The sequence below is a fragment of the Lepidochelys kempii genome, chromosome 4 (assembly GCF_965140285.1).
Source record: "Lepidochelys kempii isolate rLepKem1 chromosome 4, rLepKem1.hap1, whole genome shotgun sequence".
NCBI lineage: Eukaryota > Metazoa > Chordata > Testudines > Cheloniidae > Lepidochelys > Lepidochelys kempii.
The window spans coordinates 24,246,953-24,271,532 of NC_136383.1; the positions used below are offsets into that span (position 1 = coordinate 24,246,953).

The 24,580-nt window shown below is 42.0% G+C and overlaps 1 protein-coding gene across 20 annotated transcripts in view; it reads right to left on the minus strand.

The window, feature by feature from the left end:
• The window catches only part of UNC5C (unc-5 netrin receptor C), a 398,261-nt gene that overhangs the window by 178,830 nt on the left and 194,851 nt on the right, over positions 1 to 24,580 (minus strand). The gene's annotated exons all lie outside the window — the stretch shown is intronic.

A 24,580-nucleotide genomic window follows, 5' to 3' on the forward strand; every position in this document is an offset into this window, starting at 1 on the left:
GCCAGTAATGACTTAGAATGTTACCTCTAGGTCTTCAGTATGAAACTGACCCTAGGAGTTAGAGGCTGGGTCAGTTTCCACTTTACCCCTCTTCATTCATTCTTTGACTTCTCTGTTGAGAATGCTAACAAGGGTGCCAAATTCTGATACTTCTTTTTGTAGTGTGTACACCTGCTCAATGCCCACTAGAGAAGTGGGACTGGTACCACTTACTCACTTCACACAGAGCACAGAACTGCTACTAAATGGTAGGATACAGACCTATTATGTGGATTAACAGAGGGCTTTGGTCTTCTTCAGTGCTGTCAATCGAGCACTTTTCACCAGGAGTACGCTCACAAAACAATTCATTTTTTTTAAAAAAAACCAGTCCAATAAACTAGTGGAAACATTGAAAATGAGCTAATTCACACAGCTTCCTGCCTCGTCCTCCATAAAACCCCTTTTTACAGGCAAAGCATCCTCTCTCCACTCCTTTCACAGGAGAAATCACCAAGATCAGAGAGTGACAATTCACTGGAGAAATACTCCTCTTCCCATTGACTTGCAAAACTCTTGTCAACATGCAAGAACATTCAAGAAGCTCACAGTGGCAAAGGGATGAGGGAACAGTAACTATTGACAGATCCATCAGCAAGAAGCTGACAGTCCTGAAGGCCTCATTCAATCTCCTCTTTTCTGCCTCTGAAGCAGTTATCGTTATACACAGTGATGGACGTTGGTGATGATCAATAAAGCATCACAGAATATCAAACTAAAAATACTACAGAACGTTAGCTATCCTCTTCTTGTCAGTCTCCATGAAGATTAAATGTCAGACAGTTACCTTTCTTTACTCTAGGCATACCTATATTTTTTGTGTCCAGAATTACAAAGGGTATGAAAGCCTTTCCTTCCAGCTACTGCTTGCACAGAAAGACAAATAAGGAATAACAACAACAGATGAAAGAGGCTGGAGAAGTAGATAATACAGTACCTATCTACATAGCTGTGTAGAGTTACACCGTTCATCTTCAGTAGGCCTGAGCAAATCTTACACAGTTTGAGGTGTTATGAACCTTTTGAACTATTTATAAATCTCAAACCTGTAATATGAGTTCACACACCTCTTCTCATTTCATTTGAAACCATTTTTTTCCCCTCTGAAGAAGTTCGGGGGGGTTTACCCACGAAAGCTTATGCCCAAAGAAATCTGTTCGTCTCTAAGCTGCCACCGGACTCCTCGTAGTTTTTTTCTCTGTCAGGGTGTTTCAGTTCAAAAACAATAGTGGGCTTGATTCACAACTGCATTACTCCACTGCACTGAAGTAAATGTAGTCGGACCAGCACAAACCAGGAGTGATGGAGTAGTGAATAAGACCCAGTATTTTTCTATCAGAGGGAAAACCTCTGCTATAAAGTAATAGGGACAAAAGGGCTCCAATCCCTTATCAAAAGCTCATCTGCTGTAAGCAGGTGCCCTGCACATAGTATGAAAAACAGATTTAATTTTCATTAGATTTTTTCTCTGTCATTATTTTCCTCTGTGGTTTTGTTTTTACTCCAACCACCTTATGTTCCACTTTTCACCCTATTTCTGCACCTGCTCTCCCAACATTCGATTTTTCTCTCTGCTTCCTTTTTCTCCACAGTGTTTCGAGAATGTAATATGAAGTTAAATGCATGAGTTTGAGTCAAAGTTTGGAATTCATGATAACAGCGGGTTTGAGCTAAGGCAAGAGGGATTTGTCCCTCCCTGCTATACATCTACTCATAATGCATACAAACATACAGCTAAACATACACAGAGACATTAGAGATTAATCATTTCACTTGAACTGCCACAGGATATATCTTTTCCTTCTGGTCATTTATTTGCAAATTGGTGAGCAGACAGAAGGAAACTAACAAAGCACACATATGTTTTATAATTAAACAAGTACTGCTCCACTAATTTCTGGTGACTGGAAAAACAAATGTATTTATTTTCACCAATAGATCTCAGCACATTACCAAAGACAACACTTCTGCTATCCGAACAATTAACTAGTTCTTATCAAAGATGTAACTGGAAGCTCCAAAAAAGGCAAAGGAGAGGAAACTGGGGAGGAGGGGAGAGATTTCCTTCCTTATATCCTAAAGTCTGAGAGATCAATCTGAAGAATACGTGTAGGCTTTGGGCTGCTCTGCTGTGGGTGCCCACTTCTAGCATTTAAATACTGTTTTTATTTTCAAGTGGATTTTCTAATACTGCTTATTACAAACTCAGCCTCTCTTCTCGACTGCTGGAATATGGGCAGGGCATACCTTATACACCCCTCCAGAAGCCCAGAGCCGCTCTAGCTCATAAAATGCCTGTTGTGAGCCAGTTTTCTTATTTAACCTTAATATACTGTTTAATTCCTCATTGCTATTATAATTTAAATAAAGTTATATTACGATCAAGCCCAAATTTATTCTTTCTTGCTGTGCTATCTTCAGACTCCGGCATCTGAACCACATTCAGATAGATGTTTGTGAGATAGGCGGTCACCATTCTCAGACATACAGATAAAGCACACATACAGAAGCTCTGGCGTCCAGTGATACTGGTTTTCTTTTAATATTTGCACACTTAAGAGAATCAAAACAGATACGATACCTTTTCTTACATTCTCCACAGAGAGGCATTTTCATTCATTTGCAGGCCCCCATGCTTATTATGATTGAGCGAATTAACATTATATGGAACAAAAACTTAAAAGAGGAACGTCTACAATGCAAACATGATTGGATTTTGCTGTATTCAACAAAGGAAAACAATCATATGACAAAGCTAGCCTCATCTCCATCAGCATTCAGGGTCTCTAACCCAAGCGTCTGCTGCACACTGCTAAGAGGTAATAAGGCAGCCTTATCGGGCTGTGAGAATCAGAGCTGGAACTCAGTTTGCGCTTCTAAGTTCCCAGAAGTGATTAGATCTCCTGCTGCAGGAAAGCAAACTGTTGTTCCATTCTCCCCCAGACAGAGAAACTGAGGCCTTACAAGTTCCATCTATTTATCCTGTAGAAACTGCTATGTTGGGGAACCAAGTTACATAGGGTGATCAGACAGCAAATGTGAAAAAAGGGGGTGGGGGATAATAGGAGCCTATATAAGAAAAAGATCCAAATATCGGGACTGTCCCTATAAAATCGGGACATCTGGTCATCCTAAAGTTACAACAGGGCAGTTCCTGACATAGGTGAAACAGTGTCTAGTCTTGCAGTATAGATGGGAACAAATGGCTTTTAGCCATGCTGCAGATTCATGCCACAGCCTCACTAAGATCCAAATGTGAGATTGCGTTGTTTAGGGACAGCCCTTTGTTAGGGGTGGATGGAGGGCTCACAGAAGAATCCTGATTCAGACACCTTATAAACTTGTACAGAATGTGATTCCTTACATTCCCAGACAGCTGTGCTGTAGCAATCATCCAACCATCACGTTACCTGCTTTGGGAGGCTTGTGGTGCCCACATGGTATAAAAGCTCTACTCCCCAGGCTACCAGGGTCACAAGGTTGGCCTCTCATTCCCTTGAACATCTGTTCAGGATCAGCTACAATATGTCCTATAGCATGATTCTGGAACATAGTTACAACTATAGCTGGGCAGAGATTGGAAAATTGGTTTTATGGAGGATTTTGAAATTAGTCTATGTTGTGTTTTGGAACAAAACTGGAAAATGGCAAAAATCTCTGCAAAAGAAAATGAAGGAAAAAAATGTTTAAGCTTGATCTAAACATTTAGTTTACATTTTGAAATTATTTTATAATAGATAGAATTTTTAATACAAAATAAAAAAATTCAAAACAAAATCCTCTGGAAAGGAATAATTGACATGTCCCATTTTGACACTGTCATGACTTTTTTCCTTTTTATCCCCTTCCAAAATGAAGTTTGGGAGAAATCGAGACTTTTTTCAAAGCATTTATATTTCAATGGAAAACTGTTCTGTCAAAGCTTATCTGACCAACTCGTTAGAATACAGTTCAGTCCTAAATCTGTAAGATCAAACTGTGTTTCAGCCACATTGTGGGGGTACTGTGTTATAACAGGTCTCACAACAATGGTTGTTTCTACAATTTAGATGGGACCACATTTGTATGTGTGTGTGTGTCTGTATGTCTGTGGCTGTACATGTAAAAGGGGCTGAACCTTGCCCAACATTCTGATCTGTGCCTTCCAAAGTACTCCCTTGGACATTTTAATAATGCATCCCATGGAAATGCAACAAAGGGGCTTGCTTTGTGTTATCTCTGGACTTATCTCAACTTTTCTAACCATTCCAGGAAAAATACCCATTCAAGAATGGCCTGTAAAAGAATTATACATTGAAGAAGGGAACCGTGTGCTTGATTTTCATTTACTCTGTCAATGCGCTGTGTAACATGCCCCCTGGATCAAACACAAATTCTCAGACTTGAGTGCTCTTCTATGTAACAGGACTCCATTTGTGCCCAATTATTGCAAACTGAGTTTACTTCTGTAAAATGTCACATTCATCTTTATTTTCATGGAATAAAATGTACAACCCAGCAGTTGCTATTGACTGCTCCACACTACCAAGACAAAAGACCTGATTAATGAAAATGCTAACCTGGTTTCACTCATGCAATTCACTCATACTAAGAAAATAAATTTACCCAAACCACCTTCATCTATAAATTTCATGCTGAATTTATACTTTAACGGCTTCTCTGAATTTAGAGATGCTATTTTACCTCCCTCCTTTAACATCCTACAACAGTGTTTTGAAAAAAAAAAAAACGTGGGCCACATCCAAACTTAGTGAAAATGGGTGAAATGCGATGGAAGTCAATAGAGCTGCAGCAATTTACACCAGCTAAGGCTCATACACAGGATGGACCTGTGGGAGGATTATATTTTAATCTTTATTTTAGGTAAAAATATCCTTTTAGGGCATTCGTTTTTGAAACTGTACATAATGCGGCACTTTTTGCATTAACATATGAGAAAGGAAGAGTTTATGGTAGGTTTCACTTTTTATGGACTAGTATTCCAGCTCTAACTCAGGGTCAGAAAATATTGTGCTGAACACACCAATCTATCCATCCCTCGATCACTAGTTTTATTACTATGTATCAGGCTTTAATTCTTATCAGCCCAACACATAACTCGTGATATTTCTGAATTGCAGACAAAGTATTATTGCTTGTATCGTAATACATAGGACGATTATCTCTTTGTCTGAGACTTGAAGCAAATTCTTCTCGAATGGAATTTACTTCAGAGTGATTCAAGAGCAATTTAAAATGAATGGTTGCAAAGCTAATTTCATTTGCATTTGGATGCCCATCACTCAGTGAGATCATTTGTGATACATTACAATAAAGGCAGATGGAGTTAACTGTTTGTATGAGATTTCGGCTAAGTTTGTAATGTTATGATTAAAAAACTTTCTGGAGCAACAACTCCTATTTACTGTGAAATTAACAGCAGGTGCTAGCTCTGTAATATAACTTTATCAGGATTGTGGCAATCGTTTGTTTTACAGGAGAAACATTTTCCGTAAAGGAAAATACTCACTGGTAATTCCTTTGGGTGTAGTTCTCTTTCCCTATCAAGGGCACACAACATTATGGCTCTAACCAATAGGAAGCAAGGAGGCAAAGAATTTGTCAATGGACCCTTGTATGTGAAATAATTTACACGTACTTTACAGCCCCTTTATATTGCCAGAGCAGTGAAGATGGGTCTGAGGCCAGATTTATACTAAAGACCTATATGGGTTAACTGTGTCGCTCAGGGGTGTGAAAAATCCATGTCCCTGAGTGACATAATTATACTGACCAACCCACCTTGTAGGTAGCACTATGTTTACAGGAGAGCTACTGCCGCTGAGGGAGAAGGATTAACTAAGCTCATGGGAGAAGCTATAGTGAAGATAAGCCAAAGTAAAAACTATTTCCCCATGAAGAAATGGAGTACTTGTGGCACCTTAGAGACTAACCAATTTATTTGAGCATGTTAGTCTCTAAGGTGCCACAAGTACTCCTTTTCTTTTTGCGAATACAGACTAACACGGCTGTTACTCTGAAACCTGTCATTTCCCCATGCTAATTTTCCCCCTACTGTTACTCACTCCTTCTTGTCAACTGTTTGAAATGGGCCATCCTGATTATCACCACAAAATTTTTTTTTGTCCTGCTGATAATAACCCACCTTAATCAATTACTCTCATTAGAGTTGGTACAGCAACCCCCATTTTTTCATGTTCTCTGTATATAGATTCGATAGATAATCTTCCTACTGTATTTTCCACTGCATGCATCTGATGAAGTGGGCTTTAGCCCACAAAATCTTATGCTCAAATAAATTTGTTAACCTCTCAGGTGCCACAAGTACTCCTTGTTCTTTAAACAAAGGAATGTAATTTCTCCAAAGTACTTAATTCCAAAGTCCTTTGAAAGACAATGAGAATTCATTTACATACCAGATAAAAAGAGCTATCAAGCTAACAAGTGCGGGGGAGGGGGGGGAAAGAGACAGCATGGCCACAACCTAGCAGGGAAGAGAAACTTCATCTGAGATAGAAGCGGGGAGGGCAACCTGCCAATAAACAATTGAATCAACTGGGGGGGAGGGGGGAGATCCTGACATTTGAGAGTTCTAAAAGTGAGGCTTAATTTCACTAAGAAATCCTGTCAGCTACCCCAGTCATGGCAAGAGCTCGCTCCAACTATCAGCCCCAGGTGGCTGCTTCCCTGCCAGCCTGAAAAGTGAGAGAGGGGATCCCACTGCAGTCTTCTCCCAGACTTGGGGAAGGTGAAGAACCCTAGGGAGCAGAGGTGAGGCTGGGGACTACAGGGGGGCTGAAGTGAGGAGGGTGGGGGCTGATGGTTTGAGGGGACTGTATTGATGGTGCGTTCTGAACGGATGTGGTGGGTGCAAGAAAGGTGAACTGAGAGTGGTGGGGGTCAATGAGGTATGGGGGATGAACTGATGGGATGGTGATGATGAGGGCTAGGGGACTGAACTGAGTGGGGGTTGGGTGGGGAGAGAACTGATTGGGGACTGGGAGACAGGATTAATTGCTGGGCAAGAGACGGGCAGATGTGGAGGTGAGAGCTCCTGCAGCAGGGCCCAAAAACCACATGTGCAATCACAGTACATGTGGAAGAGTGGGCAACACTAATTGTCACATACGCACACCCTGGGGATGGGCAGGGGGAGTTCAAGAACCAAGAGACTGTCCTAAAAAACACAATACAATCTTTTTTAAAAATGTTATGATTTTGGGACCAATCTGATGATTTTTGGGCGTCCTACTTGAACTTGGCAATACTGCTTCAGGATGAATTCTGGTCAGAGACAAAAGATATACGTTCTCAGGAAAGAACTGAATTCTCCCATGTTTCTGACTAAAGAATTACCTTAGCATATAGCAGTTCAAGGGGACTTCCCACAGGGGTCTAAATGGGGGACACTTGGAGAATGGGGGACAAATACATTGAAGAGTCACTAGATGATCCTGGGGGCTCTTCAGCAAAAACAAACAAACAATTCCTATCATAAGAATGGGAACTAACATCTCTGCCATGCTACAACCCCCTCACTTCTGAATGGTACTGATGCCTTTTTAAAGCCCTTCAAGGAGAAAATCGAAGATAGTGTGCAGTGAACAAGTGTGTTATTCTTCTTAGTGGCCCAGCAAACACCAGTATTGCCAATTTATCAGTAGAAGGCAGCATTCTGCAGCTTCAAGGTCTGCACTTCAGAGGAGAAGGCCTCATCTAGAAATCTCCAAGCTGCTCTGAATGAGAGAAGGACTTTGGACTCTGGATCAATGGTGAGCGAGGAGAAGCAGTTTCCAGGGATGGTCCAGTGACAAGTTCGTTAACTCTGAAGACTAAAGGCATCTATGACACTTAAGGGCTAGAATGATTACCTCTGCTTTGTCCTGCTTAGCCTAACTCAGAACTCTGGGAAGAAGAGAAAGGCAAGAGAAGCACGATACTCGCTCCTCGCAGCAGTTACACTCCCATTTATCATTGCTGACTTTAGGGTTGAGAGCCTGAATCCAAGATCAGCAAAGGTCAGTTGTTCTAGAAGTCTATCGCTGCTGCTCCCAACGTGCAGTCGATCTGCTTGAACAATGGGAGATTGAGGCTTCATTTCCTGGATATTGCATTTTACCCTACTTTGCATTCCCTCTTCAGAGATGTAAAAGACTATGTGAGGCAGCGACATTGGAACGGGGGCGCTAAGGGGCCATGGCCTGTCCACTTTTCGCAATGGGTCCAGCTCTCTGCCCCATTTCTTCCCCTGTGTCCCCACCCACGGGCCCTCCACCCTGGGCTCATGGAGGGTCTGCGGCTCCCCACAGCTGCCCGGGTGGCTCTTACCATGGCCTGGCTGCAGCTCTTTGGCCAGGTCCCGCACCCAGGCCAGTCTGGGTTGGCATAAGAGCCATGTGGTCACTTGTGGGGAGCTGTGGACCTACCACCTGCCCTGGGTGGGGATCCAGGGGGTGGGGACATGGGTCAGGGGCTGCTCTTGGGCTCCCCCCACCCCCCAGGCAGGTGGAGGGGCCCGGGCTTCACAGTCCAGCTTCAACTTCCAGGTTGTCGGAGGGGCAGGGCCTCGGGGGAAGAGAAGGGGCATGGGTGGGGCCATGGAGGGGTGGGGCCTTATGCCGTCCCCACTTTTACAAAGAATCCATCGCCCCTGATGTGAGGTGCAAGACAGAGGAGAATCAGACTTCCAGTTTCATTTCAGTCACAAGGGCTGCATCTGTCAGTTAAACTGCATGGAACACAATAGGTTTTAAAATAGAAAATAGAAGAATTCAGAGTGAACGAAACTCAATATTAACAAGTCAAGCTCATGCTGCCAATGCAGACACTTCTTTGCAACCAACTTCTTTGCAGCAAACAACAGTGTAATTTGCTTGAGCTGGATCTCCTTTCTTTTTCTCTCTGCTTTTCCTCTGGAGTGTACTGTATTACAGACTTATTATCACCAATTAATGTCTAGGAAAAAATCAAAGGGCCTGATTTTCCTCTCACTTACAGAACTGTAAAACTGGTGTAACACCACTGACTTCACTGAAGAGCTAACTTCAGTGGAATTACTCCTGATTTACACCAGTGTAAGAGAGAGGCCCAACTAGAGGAAGAAAAAAAAACCTTTTTCATTATTTTATACATTCTGATTTTATAGGACAACTTGTAAGGTTAATTAATACTGTTCATGAAGCATATGTCATCCCCTAATCACATTTAATTAATAATTATAACTAACAGCCTGCTCCTGAACCTACTAAAGCCTATGGGAGCTTTGCCATTGACTAGATGGGGAGGAGAAGCAGACCCTAAATCTGTCCCTTCAAGGTGTACCTCGCATTCTTCTAAGGGAGGGACATTGCTCAAGGTGTCATATTGGTAATGCAAGACAGACTCATTGTCGTACCTACAGATACAAATATGTAAATTAAGGCTCTGTTCACAGAGCCCACCTCTGGCTCAGGACAAACTGCATCTGGCCTGAGGCTCTTATCAAAACAAGAAAGAGATGGCATGAGTAGCCATAAATGTACTTGTTAGCACTGCATTCAGCCTAGGTAAACATTAGTGCTTAATGAGGTTACATACAAGACAAGGGAAGCCTCAATTATAGGAGGGAATGAAATTGTTCATTTTGGCAAGTACATTCTTGATCATTTTATCTCTATAAGACCTAATGGAGATGTCTGCAAGTTTCTTTTTTTGTGTTGTTGCCTTAACACTATCGATAGATAAAAGATTAAGCCGGCTCTTCAACGGATATAGACTGATTTACAACGGAGGAGGATCTAGCCCAAGATGTTTGAAAAGTTGAATATCAAAGAGATATTGGGGCATTTTTTTTCTTTAAAAGATGATTATGATGACCGTTCATGACACAAATATATGACATTGACTTTTCCGATATATGATAACTTGCAGGCCTAGATTCTCCACAGTGTTGTATTCTGCATAATCATTTACAGCTGTGCAAAATGAGTGAGAAGTAAATATAAAATGTTACGAAGATCAGAATTCTATGCTTACTTATATCATTGAAACAGTCATACTCCCCTCCGTTTGGCACAAGGATAAAGGATTAGCCAAGCTGCAAAGCACAAAGGTTTCGGTTTGTTTAAACTCTTAAACCAGGATTGTAGCCTAGTGTGTGAATTCTGGGAAGTTGTATTCATCAACATTTTACTTGAAAAATTAGATGGAGTTTGCCTCTTTAGAGCTACTGTACAGAACTGGGTTGGTTACTAAGTCAGGTTATCAAAAGTACAGTATCTGGAAAAAACAACAACCCAACAATGCTTGAGCAAACTAGAAACAATGCTGATGAAACTTACTTCTAATTATTATGGTGCTGTGTATTATAGTCTTTTGAACTGTCACCTTCTCTTTGTATTTGCTTAAAACTAATAAAATATTTACGTTTTAAAAGAAAAAGAAAGTGGGTCACAAATTGTGTCTGAAACGTTATCTCTCTTGGTCTCTCATGCAACAAAAACACAGAGAGTGACATTGAAGTATTTCGTTTACCCGGCACACGCACCTCCTTCCAAAAGGGTGAGCTCCGGGCACTTCATCTAATTAGAAAACTGACACTGCTCAAGTTAGATGTGGACATTATGAACAGTTTAGCCGCATCTCATGAATATTTTTATGGTTTCCCTTTAAATAATGAATATTTGATTGGGAGGGAAGAATGCATGCAATACAATGTATGAACAGTAATAGGGTTTGTGGCTCACAACACAAGATTCCTTCTTTGTGGGTAGCTTGTAAAACTAAATGCATTTTCCCCCATTTGAACTGTAGTACTGAAGAGGCTGTATCCCAAAGCTGATGGCATAGGATTCAATCAGAACCACCTGCAATGCAAAGCTTAATTTGAAACATTTCTGCCCCAGCTGCCATTAGTAGTCATAATGGTTGACATAGGGTCAAAAAATTATTAAACCTCCAAGGAGCATCATTTCCTTTTCAGTGTTACGCTTCACTTTTCTTTGACACATTAGTCCTGAAGCAGCTTCAGGCTCTTGACCCCTCTTCTAACCCTGATAACTAATTAAAGATGGACAAGGCTTACGCTACAATAGTTTTTGTTAAACCTATTCATTCTAAAGTCCCCTTCAGGCATTCTGTCACTTAGGACAATGCCTGCCATATTTACATGAAGATGAAAGACAAGACTTAATGTAACCTTTGTGGTTAGAAGGTAGGATGCATTTTATAACATACAAAATACATTCCCAGCATGCACTAGAAATAGATTTCCTGGGAATATTCCAAAGCACACAACTTTGGCAAAACTTGAGGATGATTAACTGTGTGCATATTTTTAGAGATAGAAATTCAGATTCCAGTTCTTTATGTGGATGCCATGTCAACAAACCAAATGTGTTACAGTGAATAAAATTAGCAAATTCAAGGGTTGATCTTCAAGGGAAGACTGGAAAAAGGCTAATGTTGTGCCAATCTTTAAAAAAGGGAAGGAGGAGGATCCTGGGAACTACAGGCCAGTCAGCCTCACCTCAGTCCCCGGAAAAATCATGGAGCATGTCCTCAAGGAATCAATTCTGAAGCACTTAGACGAGAGGAAAGTGATCAGGAACAGTCAGCATGGATTCACCAAGGGAAAGTCATGCCTGACGAATCTAATTGCCTTCTATGATGAGATAATTGGTTCTGTGGATGAAGGGAAAGCAGTGGACGTGTTATTCCTTGACTTTAGCAAAGCTTTTGACATGGTCTCCCACAGTATTCTTCTCAGCAAGTTAAAGAAGTATGGGCTGGATGGATGCACTACAAGGTGGGTAGAAAGTTGGCTAGATTGTCGGGCTCAACGGGTAGTGATCAATGGCTCCATGTCTAGTTGGCACTGGTATCTAGCGGAGTGCCCCAAGGGTCGGCCCTGGGGCCGGTTTTGTTCAATATCTTCATTAATGATCTGGAGGATGGTATGGATTGCACCCTCAGCAAGTTTGCGGATGACACTAAACTGGGAGGAGTGGTAGATACACTGGAGGGTAGGGATAGGATACAGAGGGACCTAGACAAATTGAAGGATTGGGCCAAAAGAAATCAGATGAGGTTCAACAAGGACAAGTGCAGAGCCCTGAACTTAGGATGGAAGAATCCCATGCACCTCTACAGACTAGGGACCGAATGGCTAGGCAGCAGTTCTGCAGAGAAGGACCTAGGGGTAACAGTGGACGAGAAGCTGGATATGAGTCAGCAGTGTGCCCTTGTTGCCAAGAAGACCAATGGCATTTTGGGATGTATATGTAGGGGCATTGCCAGCAGATCGAGGGACGTGATCGTTCCCCTCTATTCGACATTGGTGAGGCCTGATCTGGAGTACTGTGTCCAGTTTTGGGACCCACACTACAAGAAGGATGTGGAAAAATTGGAGAGTCCAGTGAAGGGCAACAAAAATGATTAGGGGTCTGGAACACATGACTTATGAGGAGAGGCTGAGGGAACTGGGATTGTTTAGTCTACGGAAGAGAAGAATGAGGGGGGATTTGATAGCTGCTTTTAACTACCTGAAAGGTGGATCCAAAGATGATGGATCTAGACTATTCTCAGTGATAGCAGATGACAGGACAAGAGTAATGGTCTCAAGTTGCAGTGGGGGAGATTTAGGTTGGATATTAGGAAAAACTTTTTCCCTAAGAGGGTGGTGAAACACTGGAATGTGTTACCTAGGGAGGTGGTGGAATCTCCTTCCTTAGAAGTTTTTAAGGTCAGGCTTGACAAAGCCCTGGCTGGGATGATTTAGTTGGGGATTGGTCCTGCTCTGGGCAGGGGGTTGGACTAGATGAGCTCCAGAGGTCCCTTCCAACTCTGACATTCTATGATTCTATGATCTTGCCCTTCCAAATATAACTTTCCATGATTCACACACTTACTGGAAAGGATGCTCGATCTAAAACTATTTATCGTCATCTGTACGCATGTGGATTTGGGGACCAGCTCTAAAATCATTCCATATGGCAGAATGTAGTTTGATATCTTGGTCTATCGAGATGGCACAGGTTGAGAACTGCTGTTTGCTGAAAGGAATCCCATCTTGTCCTCCAAGCCAGAGGATCTGTAAATTTATGTTGCACTTTGCACCTGTTTTCTTAGTTCATGAGTTTTGGTTTTGGGCACAAAGCCTTCAGGAATTAGGAACCGCCAGCTAGTACAGAACGCTGCAGCACATCTTCTCAGTAACACAGACTACTGTAACCACGACACACCTGTCCTCATCTATCTACACTGGCTTCCCCTTTGAATTCTCAATCAAGCTCAAGGTCTTGGTCCTTATCTTCAAGATGCTCCATGATGTGGGCCCAATGTAACTAACCACTTAAAGCTCTGGGGATGAAGACGTTGACTGACAACTCCACTCCTCTGCTGCTGCTTTCAATACCACTCTTTTTCTGAGTTTGAGGTGGTGGTAAAAACTTTACATAATTAAGACCGCTGAAGTCCGGAGGGACATTGTGGATCTCCATCAAAACATGAGCAACCTGCAATGGAAAACTGATCTCTTTAGTGGGATCATACTCTGGATGCTAACCTGTGCCTGAAATACTGGCTCAATGGGATGGTCTTGTGGTAAAAGCACTAAACTGGGTCTCAGGAAATAGATATCACTTAATCTCTGTGCTTATGAACCCAGGTGATAAACGGAGATAATAATACTTCCCTACCTCACATGGGTAGCCTGAGAAAATCTAGTACTATAGTGAGGGGGAGCATATATAAATACCTAGATAGGTAACACTCCAACTCATTTAGGGTGACCAGATAGCAAGTATGAAAAATCAGAACCAGGGCCACGGGGGTGGTAATCGGTGCCAATTAAGACAAAGCCCCAAATATCGGGACTGTCCTGTTTTTATAGGGACATCTGGTCACCCCAAACTTATTGTATATGTAAAGGGGAAAAAAACTGAATCCCCCAGCTCCTTCTTCAATGTGCAGAATTACTCTAGATGACAAATTTGTAATCAACAGCACAAAATCTGAAGCAAACATGAAGGAGAAAGCACACAGAAGTCAGGGCATCCAGAAAATGGCAAGAGTGAAATCCCGGTCCTATTGAAGTCAATGGGAGTTTTGCCATTGACTTCAATAGGGCCCGAATTTCACCCCAAGTATCTGAATTCACCTGAGGCAGCCATTAATACCACAGGTCAAAAGGTGGATACACAACTATACCTTTCTTATGAACAAGTGTTACTTAAAAGCCACAATTCACTACTTTCTTCCTTGGATCTTAATGACCACTGTTATTTGCCCAGCACTAGTTATCTGATTGTATCTATGGCCAATTTTTCAAGAACCATACATTCTTTTCTATGTGACTGATTTATCTCAGCAGAAGTTCAAATTACATTAGAAATCCATTAGCTAAATTCTACAGGGTGGGGAAAGACAAGAGGGATGGCTTCTGTCTGCCAGCCTTGGTAAAGGGAAAAAAATAAGATAAATATCTCATTATTAAATTAGACATCCAGGTACTTAGGCAACTAGATGGAAGAACATGAACTGCAGTCTGGAATCAGAAATGTGGCATAGACATTTTTTTTAAACTATCAGTTCATTTTGCAACTACAGAAGAGTCATTAGGCAGATGAAAAACATAGGACTGTTGGAACTACTGTGGCTTTCAGTGCTCTCAAATGGAAAGAAGTGGGCGTGCACCTGAAATCTTCATGCAAAAAATCAAACCTATTCTTCCCTATGAAGAAAAATGAAAAAGTGTAATGCTCATGTATTTTTAGAATACATACAATAAGTTAAATGGCTAGTGTCCTCCATGCAGAGGATGTTGTTTATTTGAGGAGATGTATAGACAATGTAGCTGTTGGAGCACGTATTTAAATCCAGGAAAGTGTATCCTTTCCTCTCCCTGAGCAAGTCCCCTCCTCCCCCCACGCCTCTCACCAACAAACTCGGCAAGTGAAAAAATGCGAGGAGAATATAGCTAGTGCATTGATATTAACACCATATCCTTTTCTAGAACTGGAAACAGCAACGGATTGATTTCAGGGCTCACAGTGGGATAGTACAATACAGTATGGCTCATATGACTTTCAGAAACAATCTAAATTCATAGACCTATTTCAAAAGTTCATGAAAGGCCTGATGTATAGCAGTATTTGGTTACAGATTGCAATTTTCCCCCTACAGTGACTAATTTCATCCACTCTCCCTTTCTACGTCTTGCTGATTTGTTACTCTCCAGCTCCAATTTACTCAACCAAGGAGGGCAACCTCAGCCAGCAGGCCCCTGACTTTTGCCTTACCCCCACCCCCTAAGGGTTCAGTTAAAGTTCTTGTGCAGAGTTAACTTTTTAATCCCCTGAAGTCTTACACAAAAGCTGCCTCAAATGGAAGTTGCTGGCCGTGTTACGAAACAGCCCCGTGAAGAGAAGGATTCATAGACTCATGATGTAGTATTTATGAAAGCTGCTGGCTAAAAAAATACACGTTCTCCTGCCTTGGCCAGCAAATCCTCAACTTCCCCCATTTCTGCCCTTTCTGCCCAACTTAACCCCATGGCCAGCCACACCCAAAACAAGCTACTCGAAGGCCACATCTACACTACCACTGATGTCGGCAAAATTTCTGTCGCTCGGGGGCGTGAAAAACACAGACCCCTGAGTGACAAATGTTAAACCGGCATAAGTAGTAGTATGCAGAGTGCTATGTCAGCGGGAGAGCTTCTCCTGCCGACATAGTTACTGCCGCTCGTTGGGGGTGGTTTAATTATGTCAACAGGAGAGGTCTCTCCCATTGGCACAGAGCAGCTACATGAGAGATCTTACAGCAGCATAGCTGCATTGGTACAACAGTGCCACCGTAAGCTCTCTAGTGTAGACATGGCCTAAAACCAAATATGGGAAATCAAGAGGAAAGGAGTCAATTTTGAGAATTCAGTAATACCCATAGTAAGCAGAAGCTCCCAAGAGCAGTTCCAACACTGACCCTTTGAAGGAGCTGAGAACAGTACCAGCCTGTCCCTTTTGAGGAAGAACAAATGGTTTTGTGGTTCAGAGACTGTACTAAGACTCGGGAAATGGGAGATTAGTTCCTGCCTCGGCCACACACTTACTGTGTTTCAGTTCTGAATCAGCTGAATGGGCTTAATAGTTCTTCCTTTGTCTGTCCTGTCCAGTACTCATTAAAGCTCTATGGGGCAAGACTTTTTCTTACTATGTTTATCGATGATGATATTGGCAATGAGACCCCGATCTGAGCTAGTCACTGTTGTAATGTAAGTAATAATAATGAGTATGTTAACTGTTCTACTGCTGCCTAATGTATCTAGTACATGTAGAAAAAATAAACTGTCACTGCTGTCACATACACAAGGTATGTTATCACTGCGACTTCAGAGTACTAGGGATAAATTAATAATAATGAATACTACTTTTTATATAGTAGCTTTCATCCAGGAATCTCAAAAAACACTTGAAGAAGGTGAGAATTGGAAACCTGATCAAGGTCACACAGCAAATGTTCTTAACTCAGCAAAGTTAAAACAGAATTCAAAGGTATGTTCCACATGGGTGAATGGATACCACTAGGACTTCATGTTGGCACAGAGGTCTGCCCACATGGCACAAACTGCAGGGACAGGGCCCAAGTACCTTGATTTGCAGTTTTGTGCTCTAGCCACGAGGATATGTTACTTGTTATGAGCTGTGCGCTCTGGTTTGGACAAAATCAGAACCAACCCAAAGATTTTTTTAGGTTTCAATAATAATCATAACAGTATAAAATTATTACATTATAATTTCAAGAGCTGTAGCTGAAAGCAAAATGACAATATAGTGTGAGAAAGTCTGATGGAGGTATTTATAGCTAGACAATTCCTAGTAGCATGAATCAAAAGTGAGATGAGATTTCTACCTCATTTTGCAGATCCCAAAGGTTCAGATAAAATTTGCATAAATATTCAGGGCCATTCTTTCTTTTTAAAGACAGCCTTAACCTGGCCAAAAATGTACATGTGCAAATTTTGCATGCATATCCATTTGTGCCTGCAGTCGCCTTACTTGCATGAACAAATGAACAAATTAACTGTTCAACTATTGTGAACCTGCCATTGCAGACCATGTTTTGAAAATGTGAGACTCTGACATATGGCCTTACTCAAGTCTTGATCTGATCCAAACTTCAAAACCTTCTTGAGATTCAACCATCTCCATTAAAAGCACCACTGCATTCCATTGGCACCCTCAGCAATATATAGCAATGAATGGGTTACCTTTGTTTTTTTAAGTGTAGACTTTCTTAAATAATGACAGGTTTCAGAGTAGCAGCCGTGTTAGTCTGTCTCCGCAAAAAGAAAAGGCTGACTTGTGGCACCTTAGAGACCAAAAAATTTATTTGAGCATAAGCTTTCGTGAGCTACAGCTCACTTCATAGGATGGCTTATGCTCAAATAAATTTGTTAGTCTCTAAGGTGCCACAGGTCCTCCTTTTCCTTTTACTTAAATAAGTGGATGAAGACACAAATGAATTAATAATAAATGTAAAGAAAAATTAAATGTAAAAGACGAATGAGAGAGATTTAATTAATTCGAAGTCCTCCCTGGGCTTGTTCTGTAGCACTCAGTCCTAGTTCATTTGTTCTTTGCTTCCTAGAATTAAGTGATTTTCTCTGAGTTCTGTCCTACAGCTAGGAGTATAGATCACAGGCGTAGGGGCTGGAGCACCCACAGGGAAAAACTGCCAAGCTCCCAGCCCTGCCTCATCTCACCTCTGCCTCCACCTCCTCCCTGAGTGTGCCACATCCCTGCTTCTCCTCCCAGTACTTGCCACTGCAAAACAGCCGTTTCGCGGCATAACAAGCTGTGGGAGGGAGCGGGGAGGAGTGGGAAAGCAGCACACTCAGTGGAGGAGGCGGGGAAGAGGCGGGGATTTGGGGAAGGAGTCCAATAGGGGCAGGGAGGGGGCGGAGTTGGGGGGGGACTTTGGGGAAGGGGTTGGAATGGGGCGGGGCAGGGTTGCGAGGGGGCTGGGGAGGGGTGGAGTCAGGGCAGGGCCAGGGGTGGGAGAGGGTTGAGCACCCATTGGTGCCAGGAGAAGTTGGTGCCTGTGATCACAGGTATTTTTACTATTATCTCACAGGCACTGCAGGCCCACATTGGGGAGTGAAATTCTGGCTGACACACTGAGAGACTGGAGGATTGCCTCCAATGTCTGCTCAGCAAGGAACACTCTATTTAAAAAATAAAAAAAACAGAGTTGACAAGCCTGGGAAGGTTCTCTCACTTCCTTCCTCTCTTGTTTTTTCCACATCTTTCTTCTGTTCTCCTCTAACCACCTCTTCTCTTCTGCTCTTCATCCTAGTCCCCTTTTTTAGTCACCTCTTTGTGCATCCTTGTCTCTTCTTCCTTTTCTAGCCTTCATCCTTCTCTTCTCCCATCTTCGCTACACTCTTTCTATCCCCCATCTCTATCCTCCCCTTATCACTTTCTGTCTTACCCTCTCTCTTCTATTTCAGGCCCAGTAGCACCATAACCACTCTTCCTTTTCAGATATCTTCCTGGGTTGTTGAGATGGGGAAAAAATGTGTAGTTGTAGCTCTGGAAGCCAATAAGAAGAGCCAGGGAATGGTCAAGTACTACCCCAGAAGCCAACAACAATCTTAATTTGCTCTATCAACTCTCATTTACTCTATCTACTGAATTATTGACTAGACTACAGGTGTCATTCTAGTCTCACACACACCAGTTACAAACATGTAAAACATCACGGAGTTAAATGGGAACTAATCCTGATTCACACAGGCATAAGTGAGTTCAGACCTAGTACTGAGTGTCAAATCAACAATCATAATCTGAGCTGGTTTTCCAGCAATTTTGGGGCAAATTTTCTGCCAGACATTTGGCAACACTAGTTTGAACAACACAAACCTAACATGAGCTTAGCTGGTCTCATTCAGCAGATTTCTAATTCGTGGTCAGCCACACACAGTACATCTGTAAATAGACGGCAAAAAGGTCACATTTCATGATTGCCCAGGTCTTGGGGCAGAGGGGCTGGAACACATATAACATTAATTATTCGCCACTGAAAGAGAAGGCTTACTCTTAAAAGGTCACTTACAATGGTTTGATTTTACGCTCTGAGCCACATTTCATCTCAAGTGGCAAAAGCATAGCATATAAATAAATTAATATCTAAATTAAAACAGCCCCTGTGCATTTGGATAGTATTTAACATCCACGGTGTGCAAGAAACCTCATTTCCTTGCTTGCTGTTAACACTTGAGGCAAAGGGAATGTTTTGGTTCAGTTCCCACTGTACTTTAAGATGATGCCAAGATGTATCGCAGCACAGCTGCCCACAGGTACTGTGAGGACATGGCAGTCAGCACTTTGCCTCAGGAGGCTGAGCTGTTGCCAGGTCTGTCCTTTCCAAAGTTACCGTCTTTCCCCAAACCCATCCCTGTTCCTTGGCGAGATGTCGTACATTGGCATCACCCTACTGATACCAACCCCCCACAATGTACAATATTTTTTAAAAACTTGAATAAAATCTCTCTGCCACTACACTGACAATCGTTTTGAAATGCCAAAGCTAGGCTGGAAATCACCACTCCCTTCTGAATGGAGATTATCCCTTTCACCAGATATATCACTGTATTTTAAACTTGGAGCAAAGTGGACAAGTGGTGTCTTGATGTTGGTTGCGACGATACTTAATTTATTGGAAACCAGTCAACCGACTGACAGAGGTCAATTGAGATTACACTGGGATGATATCAACCTGTGGGATGCTCCCCTGAATACTACATCCCCAGCTCAAAACAGGGTCTTTGGTCATGAACGCCCTTTCTGTAGCTTCCCTCTGGTGATGTGACCTGAGGAACTGATTGGCGAATCAATACCTCAGATCCATGATACAACTCCTCCTCCTGCATCAGCAGCAACTAGCTGCGTTTCAAGCCTTTTACTGTTTGATGCCCCTTAAACTGCAGCGCCCAGATCCCCGGGATACATAGCATCCCCTGCCAGCAAGCAAAGTGCCAATAAGACACTATGCATCCGATGAAGTGAGCTGTAGCTCATGAAAGCTCATGCTCAAATAAATTGGTTAGTCTCTAAGGTGCCACAAGTACTCCTTTTCTTTTTGTCAGTCAGAAAATGTCAACTCCACAAGTATTTGTTTAATATATATGAAAAGAAAACTGGGAGTGGGTGGAGGGGAAATATGTAGGACCAGCAGCAAAGAACAAGTTGCTGTACATGACAGTTCATTTCTGGATAGCTAAGGAGATTAATGCCTTCACCTGCAGCTCATGCATTACTGGCCCTAGCGATTCAGAGATGAAATATCATGTACAGCAACTTGTTATTCATTGCTCAAGCAGTGAAGGCTCATGTGGTAACTGCTCTGTGGAACCTCAAGCTATGGAACAGAATGTGTAATTAAGGAAATCATGAATATGAAGCTGTACTTTGCGTTTAAATAATGCAAAGTCCCAAACAATTGATGACAAGTGTGAAAACTGATCCAACCATAAATGATTTCAGCACCAATCACAGCAGTCAGCTGTGGAGATAGTCACCTTCCATATTAATCCTTGTTAAAAGAACAATATGAAGAAAAGAGGAGGGAAGGGATAGCTCAGTGTTTTGAGCATTGGCCCGCTAAACCCAGGGTTGTGAGTTCAATCCTTGAGGGGGTCATTTGGGATCTGGGGCAAAAATTGGGGATTGGTCCTGCTTTGGGCAGGGGTTTGGACTAGATGACCTCCTGAGGTCACTTCCAGGTATGATTTCTATGAAATATTTTGAATAGTTTTTATTTCCTTTTCTTTTTCCACTTTCCATTAGTTGTAATAGTTATTATTTAGAAGCTTGAAAACAATTGTTCCCCCAACAACCATCTTTTTCCTTTTATGTCTTTTTAATGTAAATGAGTGCTAGCAAAAACACCAGATTGACAGCTCCAGAATCCTTCATTTATCCACAGGACAAGTACAACCAGGGCAGCAGCACAACCGCCACCAAAGATGCATCAGTCCTCTCCTATATACCTACCTCTCTGGCCCTCATTACCATACTTTCTAAGCATCTCACAATCAGTAATGGATTTTCTCTGCCCCACACCCCTGAGAGGTAGGAAAATAATTATCCCCATTTCTTACAGATGGAGAACCGAAGCACAGGGTAGACAGAGGGTATGTCTACACTGCAATTAGAAACCCACAGCTGGCCTGTGCCAGCTGACTCGGCCTCAGGCTGCGAAGATGTTTAATTGTGATGTAAACATTCCAGCTCAGAGGGTCCTAGAGCCCAGGCTCCAGCCCTGCAGACTGAGCTCTGTGAGCCATTTTTAATTGTAGTGTAGGCATACCCTGAGTACCTTGTCCAAAGCCAAAAAGGAAGTTTGTGGCTGAGGCAGGAACCAAGGCCAGGTTTCCCAAGTTCCAGGCCAGTGCTTTCTCTGTACACCAACCTTAGTATTCACCTGGATGGAGCATCTCTTGGGCTAAGTGTCATTTTGACTGAGATTTTCAATGCAGCCTAGGTGGTTTAGACACAAATCTTCCATCAAAATCAACTTGTCTAGACTGCTCTGAAAAATCTCAGCCTATGTCTCTGAACCAATTTAATCTGTGGCCTCTCTGCTGAAACTGCAAATTATTGCCAATTTAGAGGCTGGGTTTTAGAGATGCTGAGGTAGACAAGTGTCCACTAAAAATGATACGGAGACCACAAATTCACTTCACAGAGGCATTAGATATCCTTCAGATCGTAACAGTTTCCAGTTGTTCCACCTTGGGCTAGATACAAACCATTACCCTGGTGGGGAAATGCTCCGGAGCCTAGAACTGCTCCCTTCCATCCTAAATATGTTAGTTTCACCTGGATTTTGAATTGATCTGGAATTGGGTGGATGTGTGTAAACAAGAGTTTATAGAGCTATATGGATATAAACATATTGGGCCCGTCCCTTGCTTCTGTAAATCATCATAGCTCTCATTCTCTATAACCACACTGTAGCCATTTATATGTAATATTTGAGTTTGTACATCAGCATCTGTGATAGTACCACTGCTCTGGGAATACCCTGTTGCAGCAGCCCGTACCATTCACTGTTTGTTGTCGGTCTTAATAAAAACAAACAAACAAAAACCCCATCAAACCCAAAAACAAAATGCAGGAGGGAAAATTTGCAATTAATTTTTTCAAAATGTAATTTTTTCATTACATTCCTTCCACTGAAACAAAAGAGCTATGATAGGATTATTAATTTTCACAGAAATACTCGCTCTCTGGCTTTATATATGTTGAGCCTGATCCTGCTTCCACTGACCTCACACAGAACCTCCTGTCGACTTCAGTGAAAGAAAGATTCATACGAGTATTTGGTACAGTTTGCCTCACAATATTTACTTTCTGCTTTACTGCCTCATGTGCTAACTTTATGCATTTCTCTTTATTTTAGGGGCTTTTTTTCCATTTCCTTTCCCCTATGTAGTTGCTGTGACAACTCAGTTTTCAGTTCCTTCATTATACTGTATCACAACCATTTTGATGTACTGCCCCTTTTTGCAAACCCTGACTCACATGAATAACTCTGCAGCTTTGCTGTTCGGGGGCTGGGGCCTCTACACAGGTGTCCCTGTCTACACAGATCTTGAGGAACCGTGGGTTGAGGGTCCAGAATCATCTCCTTCTGCAAACATTCTTTTGTAATGTAGGAATAAGCAGGAATCTCAGTGAGCCGAAACTTGCAGCATTTTCACTCCCCCCCGAAGGATAATTCGTGTAGGACATAAACTTGGTCCTTAACTTTTATAACCTCTAAGGCAATGCCCTTTGTTTTTCATTTGCCTACAAAGTGCATGCAATGCTCTCCCATGGTGCTATATAAATGATAATAAGAATACCCCAAAATGCCATCGGACGGGTAAAAACTTTCAGTCACTTTTGACCTGAGATGGATATACCCATTTTGAGCTTTGATCCTTATTTAGGCAAAACACAATTCATCATTGTAATTATTATTAATTATTACTCCCCTGACAGCTTTCTAAATTGGATTCTCCAGAGATAGAGTTCCAATTAAAAAAAAAAAAAGCTAGGGAAATTCAGCATGTGATAACCTGTTTCTTTCTGTCATTTTTCTCCTATGCTTCTATTAGCAAATTTGCTTTCAAAGCAATTATCTCTCTCTATATATGTGATCCATTTGTGGCAGCTTTTTGCTCATCTCCTGACATAAGCACTATTAGGGCTGTCACTGATGATCAGCTGCTGGCTAGACAAAGCTAATTCTGCAGTGTCCTGGTACTGCCAGTCAATATCAAGAGAATCATAACAGCACACACTGTGAATTGCCTATTATTTATCCTTGCAGTGACTGTGCTGAGGACAGTTCTTACTTCATTTTGAGAAAAGTGAAGGAGAGGAAAGCCCTCATGTGGTCACTGTCTCACATGGTAGTGACAGCTCCTGTTGCTTCAGGCATGCTCAAAACTGGAGACTTCTGAGGGTTTGCTCTAAACTCAGAGCCATCAAAGCTGCAACCACTGTGGGGCACCAAGAGTATTTCTGAGGAGACTCAAGACTAGTCCAATGAATGGATGTCATTGCTGGGATTTATGCCCTAGAGTAAACATAGTAGGCATTTAATACAACCCAGCTGCCTGGATGAAGCTCCACATAATACAAGAGAAAAATCAGCTAAGATGTCCATTAATGTGAAATAATTTTCTTGTGGGGGTAGAGAGGGGTGGACTGGGGTTTATGGCAGCATTTTTCAATCGTGCATCATTATGGAACATCTGATTATCATAGCTGTAAAGCAAACTGTGTGCTGAATATTTCAGATTTGCCAGGAAATTTGAAAGAGCTCTATATTATAGTTACCAAGAGTTCTCTCACAGCTATGTCCCTCACTGCAATGATACCATAATACAGAGTAAATTCTATATATAATGATGTGCCAGTCAGATTGATCATGCCCTTAAATATGGTGCGAATTCCTTATATGCCTTCCCAGCATGCTGAAGTTGCTTTTGAAAAACTGAACCCTGAAGGACTAAGTAAATGGGATTTCCACTGGGCATGAAAATAAAAAGCTAAAGTTCTTGCAGAGGATACAAGTCCCAACCAATCCAATGTAGCACGAGTAAGATAGTGAGGTCCTGAGTGAAATGTAACATTGATGTATGTTATTTATGCAGAAGGATAGTCTTCTCGGTAAGGCCCCAAATGGGAACTCAGTAGAAGTGGGTTTAATCCCCAGCTCCACCACAGACTCCTTGTATGAACTTCAGGCAAGCTACTTATTTGCTCTGTACCTCAGTTCTCCATCTGTAAAATGGGGATAATAATTCTCTCTTTCTCCTACCCTTTATGCATCTTATCTGCTTAGACTGTATATTCTCTGCTGCAAAGACTCTCTTACTACATGTATGTATAGTGCCTAGAATATTGGTTGAGTTGAGTTTCACACAAAAAGTAGGGATTCTACCACTTTGCAAAATTACAGCACTTACTCTTTGAACAAAGAATTAATTTTCTGAGGCTATGGAAGT